General features: G+C 28.5%; 15 non-coding genes across 15 annotated transcripts; all 15 read right to left on the bottom strand.

Moving 5' to 3' along the window:
- Positions 1–862: 862 nt before the first annotated feature.
- TRNAS-UGA (transfer RNA serine (anticodon UGA)) lies at positions 863–944 on the bottom strand. Its single transcript has one exon. It is a non-coding gene; the product is annotated as a tRNA-Ser (tRNA).
- Positions 945–2,420: 1,476 nt separating this feature from the next.
- On the bottom strand, positions 2,421–2,502 carry TRNAS-UGA (transfer RNA serine (anticodon UGA)). The gene has a single exon. It is a non-coding gene; the product is annotated as a tRNA-Ser (tRNA).
- A 1,480-nt stretch (positions 2,503–3,982) lies between these two features.
- On the bottom strand, positions 3,983–4,064 carry TRNAS-UGA (transfer RNA serine (anticodon UGA)). The gene has a single exon. It is a non-coding gene; the product is annotated as a tRNA-Ser (tRNA).
- Positions 4,065–5,541: 1,477 nt separating this feature from the next.
- Positions 5,542–5,623, bottom strand: TRNAS-UGA (transfer RNA serine (anticodon UGA)). The gene has a single exon. It is a non-coding gene; the product is annotated as a tRNA-Ser (tRNA).
- A 1,480-nt stretch (positions 5,624–7,103) lies between these two features.
- Positions 7,104–7,185, bottom strand: TRNAS-UGA (transfer RNA serine (anticodon UGA)). Its single transcript has one exon. It is a non-coding gene; the product is annotated as a tRNA-Ser (tRNA).
- Positions 7,186–8,664: 1,479 nt separating this feature from the next.
- Positions 8,665–8,746, bottom strand: TRNAS-UGA (transfer RNA serine (anticodon UGA)). Its single transcript has one exon. It is a non-coding gene; the product is annotated as a tRNA-Ser (tRNA).
- A 1,478-nt stretch (positions 8,747–10,224) lies between these two features.
- TRNAS-UGA (transfer RNA serine (anticodon UGA)) lies at positions 10,225–10,306 on the bottom strand. Its single transcript has one exon. It is a non-coding gene; the product is annotated as a tRNA-Ser (tRNA).
- A 1,479-nt stretch (positions 10,307–11,785) lies between these two features.
- TRNAS-UGA (transfer RNA serine (anticodon UGA)) lies at positions 11,786–11,867 on the bottom strand. The gene has a single exon. It is a non-coding gene; the product is annotated as a tRNA-Ser (tRNA).
- A 1,477-nt stretch (positions 11,868–13,344) lies between these two features.
- On the bottom strand, positions 13,345–13,426 carry TRNAS-UGA (transfer RNA serine (anticodon UGA)). The gene has a single exon. It is a non-coding gene; the product is annotated as a tRNA-Ser (tRNA).
- Positions 13,427–14,905: 1,479 nt separating this feature from the next.
- TRNAS-UGA (transfer RNA serine (anticodon UGA)) lies at positions 14,906–14,987 on the bottom strand. Its single transcript has one exon. It is a non-coding gene; the product is annotated as a tRNA-Ser (tRNA).
- Positions 14,988–16,466: 1,479 nt separating this feature from the next.
- Positions 16,467–16,548, bottom strand: TRNAS-UGA (transfer RNA serine (anticodon UGA)). The gene has a single exon. It is a non-coding gene; the product is annotated as a tRNA-Ser (tRNA).
- Positions 16,549–18,026: 1,478 nt separating this feature from the next.
- On the bottom strand, positions 18,027–18,108 carry TRNAS-UGA (transfer RNA serine (anticodon UGA)). Its single transcript has one exon. It is a non-coding gene; the product is annotated as a tRNA-Ser (tRNA).
- A 1,477-nt stretch (positions 18,109–19,585) lies between these two features.
- Positions 19,586–19,667, bottom strand: TRNAS-UGA (transfer RNA serine (anticodon UGA)). Its single transcript has one exon. It is a non-coding gene; the product is annotated as a tRNA-Ser (tRNA).
- A 1,478-nt stretch (positions 19,668–21,145) lies between these two features.
- TRNAS-UGA (transfer RNA serine (anticodon UGA)) lies at positions 21,146–21,227 on the bottom strand. The gene has a single exon. It is a non-coding gene; the product is annotated as a tRNA-Ser (tRNA).
- A 1,479-nt stretch (positions 21,228–22,706) lies between these two features.
- TRNAS-UGA (transfer RNA serine (anticodon UGA)) lies at positions 22,707–22,788 on the bottom strand. Its single transcript has one exon. It is a non-coding gene; the product is annotated as a tRNA-Ser (tRNA).
- Positions 22,789–23,293: the final 505 nt, after the last annotated feature.

Raw genomic sequence — 23,293 nt, forward strand, 5'->3', positions numbered from 1 at the left:
TCATATATGAAGATTTCGCCTTCCCTTTTCAAACAAGTCCTCAATAACCAATGATTAGCTTCACAAACTAAATTGGAAACAACATTAAAATGGAAAAATAAACCAATTAAGTATTCTGGTCTCCCATCGCAGACATCCTTCAAAGCAATATAACCACGGCCATATGTTGCCCCAATACCTCACAAAAAACTTATTTTTCTTTAAATTTGGCTACGTATTGTTTCCCATCGTAAAGGGGTCTGAAATCTGACACTAACAACTTGACATTGGTTTCTCTAGTTCGTGTTATGGAAATATTCAAGCAACAAGAGAAATGACGTGAGCATCGGCGACACAGAAAAACTAATAATAAATTATTTTCTGTGACAAATTTTGATTTGTAGGGATGATTTTGAGTATCTGAGTTTTATATTTGTAAATTATGGGTTTGGGTTAATGAATTCGATTTTTTTAATCATTTTTTATGGGGGCATACACAAGGGTTTCTATGATAACAAAATAAAATTACATAATTGTCACATAGACACATTATTGGATGTGACCGACTATTTATACCATAAGCAAAAATGTCATACATTTTAAATAATTGAGGAACTTAAATGATCCTTCATAAAATTATGTGACCAAAATTTTTCCTTAGGACATTTTACAAGACCCCAAAAGGTATTAACCCATAAGTTTATTATACTTTAAAGAAACTATATTAATGTATACTTCCACCGTTTTTTATTAAAAGTTGTTTTGAGAAATATGTAACTAATTTTGAAAAATAGTAGATTTAATTCTCAATAAAACTTATTTTAATTAATTTTCATTTTTGAGATTATTGTTTTTAGATACTCTTGTTCTATAATAAAAAATTCGTCAACAGCAGGGTTCGAACCTGCGTGGGCGAAGCCCAATAGATTTCAAGTCTATCTCCTTAACCACTCGGACATATTGACTACATGTTTGTCCAAATTCTATAGAGTTTGTTCGTCTAATTTACAAGTTTAATTAAATTAAAAATTAATTTTGTTAAAAAATCATACTTATTTTTGAAATGGTGAAAAAAATGTGTCCTCTGTTTTCTAGGTTTTTTTGTTTTAGGTTAATGACTTAATAAGGATCACAATAATACATTAAATTTACAAGCTAAACCATATTTTTTTTTTATTTTTTTCATTTTCCTTAATCATTATTAAATACGTCTCATTGGCATCCAAGTAAGTATTGAGTGACATTGACACTTCAGTGAGTGATTTAGTGACGAACAAATTGGTCACTATAAGATATATTTTGGAATTTAAATATTAAATTCAAATTATGCGTCATAAAATATATAGATAGTTTGAAATTTCTCATTATCATATAATATTTATTAAACAAAACGAAATGGCAACTACCATTATATCCATCTAGAAGTTAAACCCATTAACCATTTCTCCCTCCTCCATACACAAAATCATGTTTGAGATTTAAAAGTGGGGTGCTTTATATTATATATAGGTTAGAAACTCATTTCAGTTCTCTCTCTATCCATAAACAAAAATTGGAACATTTATCTATTATCATATATGAAGATTTCGCCTTCCCTTTTCAAACAAGTCCTCAATAACCAATGATTAGCTTCACAAACTAAATTGGAAACAACATTAAAATGGAAAAATAAACCAATTAAGTATTCTGGTCTCCCATCGCAGACATTCTTCAAAGCAATATAACCACGGCCATATGTTGCCACAATACCTCACAAAAAACTTATTTTTCTTTAAATTTGGCTACGTATTGTTTCCCATCGTAAAGGGGTCTGAAATTTGACACTAACAACTTGACATTGGTTTCTCTAGTTCGTGTTATGGAAATATTCAAGCAACAAGAGAAATGACGTGAGCATCGGCGACACAGAAAAACTAATAATAAATTATTTTCTGTGACAAATTTTGATTTGTAGGGATGATTTTGAGTATCTGAGTTTTATATTTGTAAATTATGGGTTTGGGTTAATGAATTCGATTTTTTTAATCATTTTTTATGGGGGCATACACAAGGGTTTCTATGATAACAAAATAAAATTACATAATTGTCACATAGACACATTATTGGATGTGACCGACTATTTATACCATAAGCAAAAATGTCATACATTTTAAATAATTGAGGAACTTAAATGATCCTTCATAAAATTATGTGACCAAAATTTATCCTTAGGACATTTTACGAGACCCCAAAAGGTATTAACCCATAAGTTTATTATACTTCAAAGAAACTATATTAATGTATACTTCCACCGTTTTTTATTAAAATTTGTTTTGGGAAAATGTGTAACTAATTTTGAAAAATAGTAGATTTAATTCTCAATAAAACATATTTTAATTAATTTTCATTTTTATTTTTGAGATTATTGTTTTTAGACACTCTTGTTCTATAGTAAAAAAATTCGTCAACAGCAGGGTTCGAACCTGCGCGGGCGTAGCCCAATAGATTTCAAGTCTATCTCCTTAAACACTCTGACATATTGACTACATGCTTGCCCAAATTCTATAGAGTTTGTTCCTCTAATTTGCAAGTTTAATTAAATTTAAAAATTAATTTTGTGAAAAAATCATACTTATTTTTTGAAATGGAGAAAAAAAATGTGTCATCTGTTTTCTAGCTTTATTTGTTTTAAGTTAATAACTTAATAAGGATCACAATAATACCTTAAATTTACAAGCTAAACCATATTTTTTTTATTTTTTTCCATTTTCCTTAATCATTATTAAATACGTCTCATTGGCAACCAAGTAAGTATTGAGTGACATTGACACTTCAATGAGTGATTTAGTGACGAAGAAATTGGTCATTATAAGATATATTTTGGAATTTAAATATTAAATTCAAATTATGCGTCATAAAATATATAGATAGTTTGAAAGTTCTCATTATCATATAATATTTATTAAACAAAATGAAATGGCAACTACCATTATGTCCATCTAGAAGTTAAACCCATTAACCACTTCTCCCACCTCCATACACAAAATCATGTTGTTTGAGATTTAAAAGTGGGGTGCTTTATATTATGTATAGGTTAGAAACTCATTTCAGTTCTCTCTCTATCCATAAACAAAAACTGGAACATTTATCTATTATCATATATGAAGATTTCGCCTTCCCTTTTCAAACAAGTCCTCAATAACCAATGATTAGCTTCACAAACTAAATTGGAAACAACATTAAAATGGAATAATAAACCAATTAAGTATTCTGGTCTCCCATCGCAGACATCCTTCAAAGCAATATAACCACGGCCATATGTTGCCACAATACCTCACACAAAACTTATTTTTCTTTAAATTTGGCTACGTATTGTTTCCCATCGTAAAGGGGTCTGAAATCTGACACTAACAACTTGACATTGGTTTCTCTAGTTCGTGTTATGGAAATATTCAAGCAACAAGAGAAATGACGTGAGCATCGGCGACACAGAAAAACTAATAATAAATTATTTTCTGTGACAAATTTTGATTTGTAGGGATGATTTTGAGTATCTGAGTTTTATATTTGTAAATTATGGGTTTGGGTTAATGAATTCGATTTTTTTAATCATTTTTTATGGGGGCATACACAAGGGTTTCTATGATAACAAAATAAAATTACATAATTGTCACATAGACACATTATTGGATGTGACCGACTATTTATACCATAAGCAAAAATGTCATACATTTTAAATAATTGAGGAACTTAAATGATCCTTCATAAAATTATGTGACCAAAATTTATCCTTAAGACATTTTACGAGACCCCAAAAGGTATTAACCCATAAGTTTATTATACTTTAAAGAACCTATATTAATGTATATTACCACCGTTTTTTATTAAAAGTTGTTTTGGGAAAATATGTAACTAATTTTGAAAAATAGTAGATTTAATTCTCAATAAAACTTATTTTAATTAATTTTCATTTTTATTTTTGAGATTATTGTTTTTAGATACTCTTGTTCTATAATAAAAAATTCGTCAACAGCAAGGTTCGAACCTGCGCGGGCGTAGCCCAATAGATTTCAAGTCTATCTCCTTAAACACTCTGACATATTGACTACATGCTTGCCCAAATTCTATAGAGTTTGTTCCTCTAATTTGCAAGTTTAATTAAATTTAAAAATTAATTTTGTGAAAAAATCATACTTATTTTTGAAATGGAGAAAAAAAATGTGTCATCTGTTTTCTAGCTTTATTTGTTTTAGGTTAATAACTTAATAAGATCACAATAATACCTTAAATTTACAAGCTAAACCATATTTTTTTTATTTTTTTCCATTTTCCTTATCATTATTAAATACGTCTCATTGGCAACCAAGTAAGTATTGAGTGATATTGACACTTCAATGAGTGATTTAGTGACGAAGAAATTGGTCATTATAAGATATATTTTGGAATTTAAATATTAAATTCAAATTATGCGTCATAAAATATATAGATAGTTTGAAATTTCTCATTATCATATAATATTTATTAAACAAAATGAAATGGCAACTACCATTATGTCCATCTAGAAGTTAAACCCATTAACCACTTCTCCCACCTCCATACACAAAATCATGTTGTTTGAGATTTAAAAGTGGGGTGCTTTATATTATGTATAGGTTAGAAACTCATTTCAGTTCTCTCTCTATCCATAAACAAAAACTGGAACATTTATCTATTATCATATATGAAGATTTCGCCTTCCCTTTTCAAACAAGTCCTCAATAACCAATGATTAGCTTCACAAACTAAATTGGAAACAACATTAAAATGGAAAAATAAACCAATTAAGTATTCTGGTCTCCCATCGCAGACATCCTTCAAAGCAATATAACCACGGCCATATGTTGCCACAATACCTCACACAAAACTTATTTTTCTTTAAATTTGGCTACGTATTGTTTCCCATCGTAAAGGGGTCTGAAATCTGACACTAACAACTTGACATTGGTTTCTCTAGTTCGTGTTATGGAAATATTCAAGCAACAAGAGAAATGACGTGAGCATCGGCGACACAGAAAAACTAATAATAAATTATTTTCTGTGACAAATTTTGATTTGTAGGGATGATTTTGAGTATCTGAGTTTTATATTTGTAAATTATGGGTTTGGGTTAATGAATTCGATTTTTTTAATCATTTTTTATGGGGGCATACACAAGGGTTTCTATGATAACAAAATAAAATTACATAATTGTCACATAGACACATTATTGGATGTGACCGACTATTTATACCATAAGCAAAAATGTCATACATTTTAAATAATTGAGGAACTTAAATGATCCTTCATAAAATTATGTGACCAAAATTTATCCTTAAGACATTTTACGAGACCCCAAAAGGTATTAACCCATAAGTTTATTATACTTTAAAGAACCTATATTAATGTATATTACCACCGTTTTTTATTAAAAGTTGTTTTGGGAAAATATGTAACTAATTTTGAAAAATAGTAGATTTAATTCTCAATAAAACTTATTTTAATTAATTTTCATTTTTATTTTTGAGATTATTGTTTTTAGATACTCTTGTTCTATAATAAAAAATTCGTCAACAGCAAGGTTCGAACCTGCGCGGGCGTAGCCCAATAGATTTCAAGTCTATCTCCTTAAACACTCTGACATATTGACTACATGCTTGCCCAAATTCTATAGAGTTTGTTCCTCTAATTTGCAAGTTTAATTAAATTTAAAAATTAATTTTGTGAAAAAATCATACTTATTTTTGAAATGGAGAAAAAAAATGTGTCATCTGTTTTCTAGCTTTATTTGTTTTAGGTTAATAACTTAATAAGGATCACAATAATACCTTAAATTTACAAGCTAAACCATATTTTTTTTTATTTTTTTCCATTTTCCTTAATCATTATTAAATACGTCTCATTGGCAACCAAGTAAGTATTGAGTGACATTGACACTTCAATGAGTGATTTAGTGACGAAGAAATTGGTCATTATAAGATATATTTTGGAATTTAAATATTAAATTCAAATTATGCGTCATAAAATATATAGATAGTTTGAAATTTCTCATTATCATATAATATTTATTAAACAAAATGAAATGGCAACTACCATTATGTCCATCTAGAAGTTAAACCCATTAACCACTTCTCCCACCTCCATACACAAAATCATGTTGTTTGAGATTTAAAAGTGGGGTGCTTTATATTATGTATAGGTTAGAAACTCATTTCAGTTCTCTCTCTATCCATAAACAAAAACTGGAACATTTATCTATTATCATATATGAAGATTTCGCCTTCCCTTTTCAAACAAGTCCTCAATAACCAATGATTAGCTTCACAAACTAAATTGGAAACAACATTAAAATGGAAAAATAAACCAATTAAGTATTCTGGTCTCCCATCGCAGACATCCTTCAAAGCAATATAACCACGGCCATATGTTGCCACAATACCTCACACAAAACTTATTTTTCTTTAAATTTGGCTACGTATTGTTTCCCATCGTAAAGGGGTCTGAAATCTGACACTAACAACTTGACATTGGTTTCTCTAGTTCGTGTTATGGAAATATTCAAGCAACAAGAGAAATGACGTGAGCATCGGCGACACAGAAAAACTAATAATAAATTATTTTCTGTGACAAATTTTGATTTGTAGGGATGATTTTGAGTATCTGAGTTTTATATTTGTAAATTATGGGTTTGGGTTAATGAATTCGATTTTTTTAATCATTTTTTATGGGGGCATACACAAGGGTTTCTATGATAACAAAATAAAATTACATAATTGTCACATAGACACATTATTGGATGTGACCGACTATTTATACCATAAGCAAAAATGTCATACATTTTAAATAATTGAGGAACTTAAATGATCCTTCATAAAATTATGTGACCAAAATTTATCCTTAAGACATTTTACGAGACCCCAAAAGGTATTAACCCATAAGTTTATTATACTTTAAAGAACCTATATTAATGTATATTACCACCGTTTTTTATTAAAAGTTGTTTTGGGAAAATATGTAACTAATTTTGAAAAATAGTAGATTTAATTCTCAATAAAACTTATTTTAATTAATTTTCATTTTTATTTTTGAGATTATTGTTTTTAGATACTCTTGTTCTATAATAAAAAATTCGTCAACAGCAAGGTTCGAACCTGCGCGGGCGTAGCCCAATAGATTTCAAGTCTATCTCCTTAAACACTCTGACATATTGACTACATGCTTGCCCAAATTCTATAGAGTTTGTTCCTCTAATTTGCAAGTTTAATTAAATTTAAAAATTAATTTTGTGAAAAAATCATACTTATTTTTGAAATGGAGAAAAAAAATGTGTCATCTGTTTTCTAGCTTTATTTGTTTTAGGTTAATAACTTAATAAGGATCACAATAATACCTTAAATTTACAAGCTAAACCATATTTTTTTTATTTTTTTCCATTTTCCTTAATCATTATTAAATACGTCTCATTGGCAACCAAGTAAGTATTGAGTGACATTGACACTTCAATGAGTGATTTAGTGACGAAGAAATTGGTCATTATAAGATATATTTTGGAATTTAAATATTAAATTCAAATTATGCGTCATAAAATATATAGATAGTTTGAAATTTCTCATTATCATATAATATTTATTAAACAAAATGAAATGGCAACTACCATTATGTCCATCTAGAAGTTAAACCCATTAACCACTTCTCCCACCTCCATACACAAAATCATGTTGTTTGAGATTTAAAAGTGGGGTGCTTTATATTATGTATAGGTTAGAAACTCATTTCAGTTCTCTCTCTATCCATAAACAAAAACTGGAACATTTATCTATTATCATATATGAAGATTTCGCCTTCCCTTTTCAAACAAGTCCTCAATAACCAATGATTAGCTTCACAAACTAAATTGGAAACAACATTAAAATGGAATAATAAACCAATTAAGTATTCTGGTCTCCCATCGCAGACATCCTTCAAAGCAATATAACCACGGCCATATGTTGCCACAATACCTCACACAAAACTTATTTTTCTTTAAATTTGGCTACGTATTGTTTCCCATCGTAAAGGGGTCTGAAATCTGACACTAACAACTTGACATTGGTTTCTCTAGTTCGTGTTATGGAAATATTCAAGCAACAAGAGAAATGACGTGAGCATCGGCGACACAGAAAAACTAATAATAAATTATTTTCTGTGACAAATTTTGATTTGTAGGGATGATTTTGAGTATCTGAGTTTTATATTTGTAAATTATGGGTTTGGGTTAATGAATTCGATTTTTTTAATCATTTTTTATGGGGGCATACACAAGGGTTTCTATGATAACAAAATAAAATTACATAATTGTCACATAGACACATTATTGGATGTGACCGACTATTTATACCATAAGCAAAAATGTCATACATTTTAAATAATTGAGGAACTTAAATGATCCTTCATAAAATTATGTGACCAAAATTTATCCTTAAGACATTTTACGAGACCCCAAAAGGTATTAACCCATAAGTTTATTATACTTTAAAGAACCTATATTAATGTATATTACCACCGTTTTTTATTAAAAGTTGTTTTGGGAAAATATGTAACTAATTTTGAAAAATAGTAGATTTAATTCTCAATAAAACTTATTTTAATTAATTTTCATTTTTATTTTTGAGATTATTGTTTTTAGATACTCTTGTTCTATAATAAAAAATTCGTCAACAGCAAGGTTCGAACCTGCGCGGGCGTAGCCCAATAGATTTCAAGTCTATCTCCTTAAACACTCTGACATATTGACTACATGCTTGCCCAAATTCTATAGAGTTTGTTCCTCTAATTTGCAAGTTTAATTAAATTTAAAAATTAATTTTGTGAAAAAATCATACTTATTTTTGAAATGGAGAAAAAAAATGTGTCATCTGTTTTCTAGCTTTATTTGTTTTAGGTTAATAACTTAATAAGGATCACAATAATACCTTAAATTTACAAGCTAAACCATATTTTTTTTATTTTTTTCCATTTTCCTTAATCATTATTAAATACGTCTCATTGGCAACCAAGTAAGTATTGAGTGACATTGACACTTCAATGAGTGATTTAGTGACGAAGAAATTGGTCATTATAAGATATATTTTGGAATTTAAATATTAAATTCAAATTATGCGTCATAAAATATATAGATAGTTTGAAATTTCTCATTATCATATAATATTTATTAAACAAAATGAAATGGCAACTACCATTATGTCCATCTAGAAGTTAAACCCATTAACCACTTCTCCCACCTCCATACACAAAATCATGTTGTTTGAGATTTAAAAGTGGGGTGCTTTATATTATGTATAGGTTAGAAACTCATTTCAGTTCTCTCTCTATCCATAAACAAAAACTGGATTATTTATCTATTATCATATATGAAGATTTCGCCTTCCCTTTTCAAACAAGTCCTCAATAACCAATGATTAGCTTCACAAACTAAATTGGAAACAACATTAAAATGGAATAATAAACCAATTAAGTATTTGGTCTCCCATCGCAGACATCCTTCAAAGCAATATAACCACGGCCATATGTTGCCACAATACCTCACACAAAACTTATTTTTCTTTAAATTTGGCTACGTATTGTTTCCCATCGTAAAGGGGTCTGAAATCTGACACTAACAACTTGACATTGGTTTCTCTAGTTCGTGTTATGGAAATATTCAAGCAACAAGAGAAATGACGTGAGCATCGGCGACACAGAAAAACTAATAATAAATTATTTTCTGTGACAAATTTTGATTTGTAGGGATGATTTTGAGTATCTGAGTTTTATATTTGTAAATTATGGGTTTGGGTTAATGAATTCGATTTTTTTAATCATTTTTTATGGGGGCATACACAAGGGTTTCTATGATAACAAAATAAAATTACATAATTGTCACATAGACACATTATTGGATGTGACCGACTATTTATACCATAAGCAAAAATGTCATACATTTTAAATAATTGAGGAACTTAAATGATCCTTCATAAAATTATGTGACCAAAATTTATCCTTAAGACATTTTACGAGACCCCAAAAGGTATTAACCCATAAGTTTATTATACTTTAAAGAACCTATATTAATGTATATTACCACCGTTTTTTATTAAAAGTTGTTTTGGGAAAATATGTAACTAATTTTGAAAAATAGTAGATTTAATTCTCAATAAAACTTATTTTAATTAATTTTCATTTTTATTTTTGAGATTATTGTTTTTAGATACTCTTGTTCTATAATAAAAAATTCGTCAACAGCAAGGTTCGAACCTGCGCGGGCGTAGCCCAATAGATTTCAAGTCTATCTCCTTAAACACTCTGACATATTGACTACATGCTTGCCCAAATTCTATAGAGTTTGTTCCTCTAATTTGCAAGTTTAATTAAATTTAAAAATTAATTTTGTGAAAAAATCATACTTATTTTTGAAATGGAGAAAAAAAATGTGTCATCTGTTTTCTAGCTTTATTTGTTTTAGGTTAATAACTTAATAAGGATCACAATAATACCTTAAATTTACAAGCTAAACCATATTTTTTTTATTTTTTTCCATTTTCCTTAATCATTATTAAATACGTCTCATTGGCAACCAAGTAAGTATTGAGTGACATTGACACTTCAATGAGTGATTTAGTGACGAAGAAATTGGTCATTATAAGATATATTTTGGAATTTAAATATTAAATTCAAATTATGCGTCATAAAATATATAGATAGTTTGAAATTTCTCATTATCATATAATATTTATTAAACAAAATGAAATGGCAACTACCATTATGTCCATCTAGAAGTTAAACCCATTAACCACTTCTCCCACCTCCATACACAAAATCATGTTGTTTGAGATTTAAAAGTGGGGTGCTTTATATTATGTATAGGTTAGAAACTCATTTCAGTTCTCTCTCTATCCATAAACAAAAACTGGAACATTTATCTATTATCATATATGAAGATTTCGCCTTCCCTTTTCAAACAAGTCCTCAATAACCAATGATTAGCTTCACAAACTAAATTGGAAACAACATTAAAATGGAATAATAAACCAATTAAGTATTCTGGTCTCCCATCGCAGACATCCTTCAAAGCAATATAACCACGGCCATATGTTGCCACAATACCTCACACAAAACTTATTTTTCTTTAAATTTGGCTACGTATTGTTTCCCATCGTAAAGGGGTCTGAAATCTGACACTAACAACTTGACATTGGTTTCTCTAGTTCGTGTTATGGAAATATTCAAGCAACAAGAGAAATGACGTGAGCATCGGCGACACAGAAAAACTAATAATAAATTATTTTCTGTGACAAATTTTGATTTGTAGGGATGATTTTGAGTATCTGAGTTTTATATTTGTAAATTATGGGTTTGGGTTAATGAATTCGATTTTTTTAATCATTTTTTATGGGGGCATACACAAGGGTTTCTATGATAACAAAATAAAATTACATAATTGTCACATAGACACATTATTGGATGTGACCGACTATTTATACCATAAGCAAAAATGTCATACATTTTAAATAATTGAGGAACTTAAATGATCCTTCATAAAATTATGTGACCAAAATTTATCCTTAGGACATTTTACGAGACCCCAAAAGGTATTAACCCATAAGTTTATTATACTTTAAAGAACCTATATTAATGTATATTACCACCGTTTTTTATTAAAAGTTGTTTTGGGAAAATATGTAACTAATTTTGAAAAATAGTAGATTTAATTCTCAATAAAACTTATTTTAATTAATTTTCATTTTTATTTTTGAGATTATTGTTTTTAGATACTCTTGTTCTATAATAAAAAATTCGTCAACAGCAAGGTTCGAACCTGCGCGGGCGTAGCCCAATAGATTTCAAGTCTATCTCCTTAAACACTCTGACATATTGACTACATGCTTGCCCAAATTCTATAGAGTTTGTTCCTCTAATTTGCAAGTTTAATTAAATTTAAAAATTAATTTTGTGAAAAAATCATACTTATTTTTGAAATGGAGAAAAAAAATGTGTCATCTGTTTTCTAGCTTTATTTGTTTTAGGTTAATAACTTAATAAGGATCACAATAATACCTTAAATTTACAAGCTAAACCATATTTTTTTTATTTTTTTCCATTTTCCTTAATCATTATTAAATACGTCTCATTGGCAACCAAGTAAGTATTGAGTGACATTGACACTTCAATGAGTGATTTAGTGACGAAGAAATTGGTCATTATAAGATATATTTTGGAATTTAAATATTAAATTCAAATTATGCGTCATAAAATATATAGATAGTTTGAAATTTCTCATTATCATATAATATTTATTAAACAAAATGAAATGCAACTACCATTATGTCCATCTAGAAGTTAAACCCATTAACCACTTCTCCCACCTCCATACACAAAATCATGTTGTTTGAGATTTAAAAGTGGGGTGCTTTATATTATGTATAGGTTAGAAACTCATTTCAGTTCTCTCTCTATCCATAAACAAAAAATGGAACATTTATCTATTATCATATATGAAGATTTCGCCTTCCCTTTTCAAACAAGTCCTCAATAACCAATGATTAGCTTCACAAACTAAATTGGAAACAACATTAAAATGGAATAATAAACCAATTAAGTATTCTGGTCTCCCATCGCAGACATCCTTCAAAGCAATATAACCACGGCCATATGTTGCCACAATACCTCACACAAAACTTATTTTTCTTTAAATTTGGCTACGTATTGTTTCCCATCGTAAAGGGGTCTGAAATCTGACACTAACAACTTGACATTGGTTTCTCTAGTTCGTGTTATGGAAATATTCAAGCAACAAGAGAAATGACGTGAGCATCGGCGACACAGAAAAACTAATAATAAATTATTTTCTGTGACAAATTTTGATTTGTAGGGATGATTTTGAGTATCTGAGTTTTATATTTGTAAATTATGGGTTTGGGTTAATGAATTCGATTTTTTTAATCATTTTTTATGGGGGCATACACAAGGGTTTCTATGATAACAAAATAAAATTACATAATTGTCACATAGACACATTATTGGATGTGACCGACTATTTATACCATAAGCAAAAATGTCATACATTTTAAATAATTGAGGAACTTAAATGATCCTTCATAAAATTATGTGACCAAAATTTATCCTTAGACATTTTACGAGACCCCAAAAGGTATTAACCCATAAGTTTATTATACTTTAAAGAACCTATATTAATGTATATTACCACCGTTTTTTATTAAAAGTTGTTTTGGGAAAATATGTAACTAATTTTGAAAAATAGTAGATTTAATTCTCAATAAAACTTATTTTAATTAATTTTCATTTTTATTTTTGAGATTATTGTTTTTAGATACTCTTGTTCTATAATAAAAAATTCGTCAACAGCAAGGTTCGAACCTGCGCGGGCGTAGCCCAATAGATTTCAAGTCTATCTCCTTAAACACTCTGACATATTGACTACATGCTTGCCCAAATTCTATAGAGTTTGTTCCTCTAATTTGCAAGTTTAATTAAATTTAAAAATTAATTTTGTGAAAAAATCATACTTATTTTTGAAATGGAGAAAAAAAATGTGTCATCTGTTTTCTAGCTTTATTTGTTTTAGGTTAATAACTTAATAAGGATCACAATAATACCTTAAATTTACAAGCTAAACCATATTTTTTTTATTTTTTTCCATTTTCCTTAATCATTATTAAATACGTCTCATTGGCAACCAAGTAAGTATTGAGTGACATTGACACTTCAATGAGTGATTTAGTGACGAAGAAATTGGTCATTATAAGATATATTTTGGAATTTAAATATTAAATTCAAATTATGCGTCATAAAATATATAGATAGTTTGAAATTTCTCATTATCATATAATATTTATTAAACAAAATGAAATGGCAACTACCATTATGTCCATCTAGAAGTTAAACCCATTAACCACTTCTCCCACCTCCATACACAAAATCATGTTGTTTGAGATTTAAAAGTGGGGTGCTTTATATTATGTATAGGTTAGAAACTCATTTCAGTTCTCTCTCTATCCATAAACAAAAACTGGAACATTTATCTATTATCATATATGAAGATTTCGCCTTCCCTTTTCAAACAAGTCCTCAATAACCAATGATTAGCTTCACAAACTAAATTGGAAACAACATTAAAATGGAATAATAAACCAATTAAGTATTCTGGTCTCCCATCGCAGACATCCTTCAAAGCAATATAACCACGGCCATATGTTGCCACAATACCTCACACAAAACTTATTTTTCTTTAAATTTGGCTACGTATTGTTTCCCATCGTAAAGGGGTCTGAAATCTGACACTAACAACTTGACATTGGTTTCTCTAGTTCGTGTTATGGAAATATTCAAGCAACAAGAGAAATGACGTGAGCATCGGCGACACAGAAAAACTAATAATAAATTATTTTCTGTGACAAATTTTGATTTGTAGGGATGATTTTGAGTATCTGAGTTTTATATTTGTAAATTATGGGTTTGGGTTAATGAATTCGATTTTTTTAATCATTTTTTATGGGGGCATACACAAGGGTTTCTATGATAACAAAATAAAATTACATAATTGTCACATAGACACATTATTGGATGTGACCGACTATTTATACCATAAGCAAAAATGTCATACATTTTAAATAATTGAGGAACTTAAATGATCCTTCATAAAATTATGTGACCAAAATTTATCCTTAAGACATTTTACGAGACCCCAAAAGGTATTAACCCATAAGTTTATTATACTTTAAAGAACCTATATTAATGTATATTACCACCGTTTTTTATTAAAAGTTGTTTTGGGAAAATATGTAACTAATTTTGAAAAATAGTAGATTTAATTCTCAATAAAACTTATTTTAATTAATTTTCATTTTTATTTTTGAGATTATTGTTTTTAGATACTCTTGTTCTATAATAAAAAATTCGTCAACAGCAAGGTTCGAACCTGCGCGGGCGTAGCCCAATAGATTTCAAGTCTATCTCCTTAAACACTCTGACATATTGACTACATGCTTGCCCAAATTCTATAGAGTTTGTTCCTCTAATTTGCAAGTTTAATTAAATTTAAAAATTAATTTTGTGAAAAAATCATACTTATTTTTGAAATGGAGAAAAAAAATGTGTCATCTGTTTTCTAGCTTTATTTGTTTTAGGTTAATAACTTAATAAGGATCACAATAATACCTTAAATTTACAAGCTAAACCATATTTTTTTTATTTTTTTCCATTTTCCTTAATCATTATTAAATACGTCTCATTGGCAACCAAGTAAGTATTGAGTGACATTGACACTTCAATGAGTGATTTAGTGACGAAGAAATTGGTCATTATAAGATATATTTTGGAATTTAAATATTAAATTCAAATTATGCGTCATAAAATATATAGATAGTTTGAAATTTCTCATTATCATATAATATTTATTAAACAAAATGAAATGGCAACTACCATTATGTCCATCTAGAAGTTAAACCCATTAACCACTTCTCCCACCTCCATACACAAAATCATGTTGTTTGAGATTTAAAAGTGGGGTGCTTTATATTATGTATAGGTTAGAAACTCATTTCAGTTCTCTCTCTATCCATAAACAAAAAATGGAACATTTATCTATTATCATATATGAAGATTTCGCCTTCCCTTTTCAAACAAGTCCTCAATAACCAATGATTAGCTTCACAAACTAAATTGGAAACAACATTAAAATGGAATAATAAACCAATTAAGTATTCTGGTCTCCCATCGCAGACATCCTTCAAAGCAATATAACCACGGCCATATGTTGCCACAATACCTCACACAAAACTTATTTTTCTTTAAATTTGGCTACGTATTGTTTCCCATCGTAAAGGGGTCTGAAATCTGACACTAACAACTTGACATTGGTTTCTCTAGTTCGTGTTATGGAAATATTCAAGCAACAAGAGAAATGACGTGAGCATCGGCGACACAGAAAAACTAATAATAAATTATTTTCTGTGACAAATTTTGATTTGTAGGGATGATTTTGAGTATCTGAGTTTTATATTTGTAAATTATGGGTTTGGGTTAATGAATTCGATTTTTTTAATCATTTTTTATGGGGGCATACACAAGGGTTTCTATGATAACAAAATAAAATTACATAATTGTCACATAGACACATTATTGGATGTGACCGACTATTTATACCATAAGCAAAAATGTCATACATTTTAAATAATTGAGGAACTTAAATGATCCTTCATAAAATTATGTGACCAAAATTTATCCTTAGGACATTTTACGAGACCCCAAAAGGTATTAACCCATAAGTTTATTATACTTTAAAGAACCTATATTAATGTATATTACCACCGTTTTTTATTAAAAGTTGTTTTGGGAAAATATGTAACTAATTTTGAAAAATAGTAGATTTAATTCTCAATAAAACTTATTTTAATTAATTTTCATTTTTATTTTTGAGATTATTGTTTTTAGATACTCTTGTTCTATAATAAAAAATTCGTCAACAGCAAGGTTCGAACCTGCGCGGGCGTAGCCCAATAGATTTCAAGTCTATCTCCTTAAACACTCTGACATATTGACTACATGCTTGCCCAAATTCTATAGAGTTTGTTCCTCTAATTTGCAAGTTTAATTAAATTTAAAAATTAATTTTGTGAAAAAATCATACTTATTTTTGAAATGGAGAAAAAAAATGTGTCATCTGTTTTCTAGCTTTATTTGTTTTAGGTTAATAACTTAATAAGGATCACAATAATACCTTAAATTTACAAGCTAAACCATATTTTTTTTATTTTTTTCCATTTTCCTTAATCATTATTAAATACGTCTCATTGGCAACCAAGTAAGTATTGAGTGACATTGACACTTCAATGAGTGATTTAGTGACGAAGAAATTGGTCATTATAAGATATATTTTGGAATTTAAATATTAAATTCAAATTATGCGTCATAAAATATATAGATAGTTTGAAATTTCTCATTATCATATAATATTTATTAAACAAAATGAAATGGCAACTACCATTATGTCCATCTAGAAGTTAAACCCATTAACCACTTCTCCCACCTCCATACACAAAATCATGTTGTTTGAGATTTAAAAGTGGGGTGCTTTATATTATGTATAGGTTAGAAACTCATTTCAGTTCTCTCTCTATCCATAAACAAAAATGGAACATTTATCTATTATCATATATGAAGATTTCGCCTTCCCTTTTCAAACAAGTCCTCAATAACCAATGATTAGCTTCACAAACTAAATTGGAAACAACATTAAAATGGAATAATAAACCAATTAAGTATTCTGGTCTCCCATCGCAGACATCCTTCAAAGCAATATAACCACGGCCATATGTTGCCACAATACCTCACACAAAACTTATTTTTCTTTAAATTTGGCTACGTATTGTTTCCCATCGTAAAGGGGTCTGAAATCTGACACTAACAACTTGACATTGGTTTCTCTAGTTCGTGTTATGGAAATATTCAAGCAACAAGAGAAATGACGTGAGCATCGGCGACACAGAAAAACTAATAATAAATTATTTTCTGTGACAAATTTTGATTTGTAGGGATGATTTTGAGTATCTGAGTTTTATATTTGTAAATTATGGGTTTGGGTTAATGAATTCGATTTTTTTAATCATTTTTTATGGGGGCATACACAAGGGTTTCTATGATAACAAAATAAAATTACATAATTGTCACATAGACACATTATTGGATGTGACCGACTATTTATACCATAAGCAAAAATGTCATACATTTTAAATAATTGAGGAACTTAAATGATCCTTCATAAAATTATGTGACCAAAATTTATCCTTAAGACATTTTACGAGACCCCAAAAGGTATTAACCCATAAGTTTATTATACTTTAAAGAACCTATATTAATGTATATTACCACCGTTTTTTATTAAAAGTTGTTTTGGGAAAATATGTAACTAATTTTGAAAAATAGTAGATTTAATTCTCAATAAAACTTATTTTAATTAATTTTCATTTTTATTTTTGAGATTATTGTTTTTAGATACTCTTGTTCTATAATAAAAAATTCGTCAACAGCAAGGTTCGAACCTGCGCGGGCGTAGCCCAATAGATTTCAAGTCTATCTCCTTAAACACTCTGACATATTGACTACATGCTTGCCCAAATTCTATAGAGTTTGTTCCTCTAATTTGCAAGTTTAATTAAATTTAAAAATTAATTTTGTGAAAAAATCATACTTATTTTTGAAATGGAGAAAAAAAATGTGTCATCTGTTTTCTAGCTTTATTTGTTTTAGGTTAATAACTTAATAAGGATCACAATAATACCTTAAATTTACAAGCTAAACCATATTTTTTTTATTTTTTTCCATTTTCCTTAATCATTATTAAATACGTCTCATTGGCAACCAAGTAAGTATTGAGTGACATTGACACTTCAATGAGTGATTTAGTGACGAAGAAATTGGTCATTATAAGATATATTTTGGAATTTAAATATTAAATTCAAATTATGCGTCATAAAATATATAGATAGTTTGAAATTTCTCATTATCATATAATATTTATTAAACAAAATGAAATGGCAACTACCATTATGTCCATCTAGAAGTTAAACCCATTAACCACTTCTCCCACCTCCATACACAAAATCATGTTGTTTGAGATTTAAAAGTGGGGTGCTTTATATTATGTATAGGTTAGAAACTCATTTCAGTTCTCTCTCTATCCATAAACAAAAATGGAACATTTATCTATTATCATATATGAAGATTTCGCCTTCCCTTTTCAAACAAGTCCTCAATAACCAATGATTAGCTTCACAAACTAAATTGGAAACAACATTAAAATGGAATAATAAACCAATTAAGTATTCTGGTCTCCCATCGCAGACATCCTTCAAAGCAATATAACCACGGCCATATGTTGCCACAATACCTCACACAAAACTTATTTTTCTTTAAATTTGGCTACGTATTGTTTCCCATCGTAAAGGGGTCTGAAATCTGACACTAACAACTTGACATTGGTTTCTCTAGTTCGTGTTATGGAAATATTCAAGCAACAAGAGAAATGACGTGAGCATCGGCGACACAGAAAAACTAATAATAAATTATTTTCTGTGACAAATTTTGATTTGTAGGGATGATTTTGAGTATCTGAGTTTTATATTTGTAAATTATGGGTTTGGGTTAATGAATTCGATTTTTTTAATCATTTTTTATGGGGGCATACACAAGGGTTTCTATGATAACAAAATAAAATTACATAATTGTCACATAGACACATTATTGGATGTGACCGACTATTTATACCATAAGCAAAAATGTCATACATTTTAAATAATTGAGGAACTTAAATGATCCTTCATAAAATTATGTGACCAAAATTTATCCTTAGACATTTTACGAGACCCCAAAAGGTATTAACCCATAAGTTTATTATACTTTAAAGAACCTATATTAATGTATATTACCACCGTTTTTTATTAAAAGTTGTTTTGGGAAAATATGTAACTAATTTTGAAAAATAGTAGATTTAATTCTCAATAAAACTTATTTTAATTAATTTTCATTTTTATTTTTGAGATTATTGTTTTTAGATACTCTTGTTCTATAATAAAAAATTCGTCAACAGCAAGGTTCGAACCTGCGCGGGCGTAGCCCAATAGATTTCAAGTCTATCTCCTTAAACACTCTGACATATTGACTACATGCTTGCCCAAATTCTATAGAGTTTGTTCCTCTAATTTGCAAGTTTAATTAAATTTAAAAATTAATTTTGTGAAAAAATCATACTTATTTTTGAAATGGAGAAAAAAAATGTGTCATCTGTTTTCTAGCTTTATTTGTTTTAGGTTAATAACTTAATAAGGATCACAATAATACCTTAAATTTACAAGCTAAACCATATTTTTTTTATTTTTTTCCATTTTCCTTAATCATTATTAAATACGTCTCATTGGCAACCAAGTAAGTATTGAGTGACATTGACACTTCAATGAGTGATTTAGTGACGAAGAAATTGGTCATTATAAGATATATTTTGGAATTTAAATATTAAATTCAAATTATGCGTCATAAAATATATAGATAGTTTGAAATTTCTCATTATCATATAATATTTATTAAACAAAATGAAATGGCAACTACCATTATGTCCATCTAGAAGTTAAACCCATTAACCACTTCTCCCACCTCCATACACAAAATCATGTTGTTTGAGATTTAAAAGTGGGGTGCTTTATATTATGTATAGGTTAGAAACTCATTTCAGTTCTCTCTCTATCCATAAACAAAAAATGGAACATTTATCTATTATCATATATGAAGATTTCGCCTTCCCTTTTCAAACAAGTCCTCAATAACCAATGATTAGCTTCACAAACTAAATTGGAAACAACATTAAAATGGAATAATAAACCAATTAAGTATCTGGTCTCCCATCGCAGACATCCTTCAAAGCAATATAACCACGGCCATATGTTGCCACAATACCTCACACAAAACTTATTTTTCTTTAAATTTGGCTACGTATTGTTTCCCATCGTAAAGGGGTCTGAAATCTGACACTAACAACTTGACATTGGTTTCTCTAGTTCGTGTTATGGAAATATTCAAGCAACAAGAGAAATGACGTGAGCATCGGCGACACAGAAAAACTAATAATAAATTATTTTCTGTGACAAATTTTGATTTGTAGGGATGATTTTGAGTATCTGAGTTTTATATTTGTAAATTATGGGTTTGGGTTAATGAATTCGATTTTTTTAATCATTTTTTATGGGGGCATACACAAGGGTTTCTATGATAACAAAATAAAATTACATAATTGTCACATAGACACATTATTGGATGTGACCGACTATTTATACCATAAGCAAAAATGTCATACATTTTAAATAATTGAGGAACTTAAATGATCCTTCATAAAATTATGTGACCAAAATTTATCCTTAGGACATTTTACGAGACCCCAAAAGGTATTAACCCATAAGTTTATTATACTTTAAAGAACCTATATTAATGTATATTACCACCGTTTTTTATTAAAAGTTGTTTTGGGAAAATATGTAACTAATTTTGAAAAATAGTAGATTTAATTCTCAATAAAACTTATTTTAATTAATTTTCATTTTTATTTTTGAGATTATTGTTTTTAGATACTCTTGTTCTATAATAAAAAATTCGTCAACAGCAAGGTTCGAACCTGCGCGGGCGTAGCCCAATAGATTTCAAGTCTATCTCCTTAAACACTCTGACATATTGACTACATGCTTGCCCAAATTCTATAGAGTTTGTTCCTCTAATTTGCAAGTTTAATTAAATTTAAAAATTAATTTTGTGAAAAAATCATACTTATTTTTGAAATGGAGAAAAAAAATGTGTCATCTGTTTTCTAGCTTTATTTGTTTTAGGTTAATAACTTAATAAGGATCACAATAATACCTTAAATTTACAAGCTAAACCATATTTTTTTTATTTTTTTCCATTTTCCTTAATCATTATTAAATACGTCTCATTGGCAACCAAGTAAGTATTGAGTGACATTGACACTTCAATGAGTGATTTAGTGACGAAGAAATTGGTCATTATAAGATATATTTTGGAATTTAAATATTAAATTCAAATTATGCGTCATAAAATATATAGATAGTTTGAAATTTCTCATTATCATATAATATTTATTAAACAAAATGAAATGGCAACTACCATTATGTCCATCTAGAAGTTAAACCCATTAACCACTTCTCCCACCTCCATACACAAAATCATGTTGTTTGAGATTTAAAAGTGGGGTGCTTTATATTATGTATAGGTTAGAAACTCATTTCAGTTCTCTCTCTATCCATAAACAAAAAATGGAACATTTATCTATTATCATATATGAAGATTTCGCCTTCCCTTTTCAAACAAGTCCTCAATAACCAATGATTAGCTTCACAAACTAAATTGGAAACAACATTAAAATGGAATAATAAACCAATTAAGTATTCTGGTCTCCCATCGCAGACATCCTTCAAAGCAATATAACCACGGCCATATGTTGCCACAATACCTCACACAAAACTTATTTTTCTTTAAATTTGGCTACGTATTGTTTCCCATCGTAAAGGGGTCTGAAATCTGACACTAACAACTTGACATTGGTTTCTCTAGTTCGTGTTATGGAAATATTCAAGCAACAAGAGAAATGACGTGAGCATCGGCGACACAGAAAAACTAATAATAAATTATTTTCTGTGACAAATTTTGATTTGTAGGGATGATTTTGAGTATCTGAGTTTTATATTTGTAAATTATGGGTTTGGGTTAATGAATTCGATTTTTTTAATCATTTTTTATGGGGGCATACACAAGGGTTTCTATGATAACAAAATAAAATTACATAATTGTCACATAGACACATTATTGGATGTGACCGACTATTTATACCATAAGCAAAAATGTCATACATTTTAAATAATTGAGGAACTTAAATGATCCTTCATAAAATTATGTGACCAAAATTTATCCTTAGGACATTTTACGAGACCCCAAAAGGTATTAACCCATAAGTTTATTATACTTTAAAGAACCTATATTAATGTATATTACCACCGTTTTTTATTAAAAGTTGTTTTGGGAAAATATGTAACTAATTTTGAAAAATAGTAGATTTAATTCTCAATAAAACTTATTTTAATTAATTTTCATTTTTATTTTTGAGATTATTGTTTTTAGATACTCTTGTTCTATAATAAAAAATTCGTCAACAGCAAGGTTCGAACCTGCGCGGGCGTAGCCCAATAGATTTCAAGTCTATCTCCTTAAACACTCTGACATATTGACTACATGCTTGCCCAAATTCTATAGAGTTTGTTCCTCTAATTTGCAAGTTTAATTAAATTTAAAAATTAATTTTGTGAAAAAATCATACTTATTTTTGAAATGGAGAAAAAAAATGTGTCATCTGTTTTCTAGCTTTATTTGTTTTAGGTTAATAACTTAATAAGGATCACAATAATACCTTAAATTTACAAGCTAAACCATATTTTTTTTATTTTTTTCCATTTTCCTTAATCATTATTAAATACGTCTCATTGGCAACCAAGTAAGTATTGAGTGACATTGACACTTCAATGAGTGATTTAGTGACGAAGAAATTGGTCATTATAAGATATATTTTGGAATTTAAATATTAAATTCAAATTATGCGTCATAAAATATATAGATAGTTTGAAATTTCTCATTATCATATAATATTTATTAAACAAAATGAAATGGCAACTACCATTATGTCCATCTAGAAGTTAAACCCATTAACCACTTCTCCCACCTCCATACACAAAATCAT

The sequence above is a fragment of the Lathyrus oleraceus genome, chromosome 5 (assembly GCF_024323335.1).
Source record: "Lathyrus oleraceus cultivar Zhongwan6 chromosome 5, CAAS_Psat_ZW6_1.0, whole genome shotgun sequence".
Taxonomy (NCBI): Eukaryota; Viridiplantae; Streptophyta; class Magnoliopsida; order Fabales; family Fabaceae; genus Lathyrus; species Lathyrus oleraceus.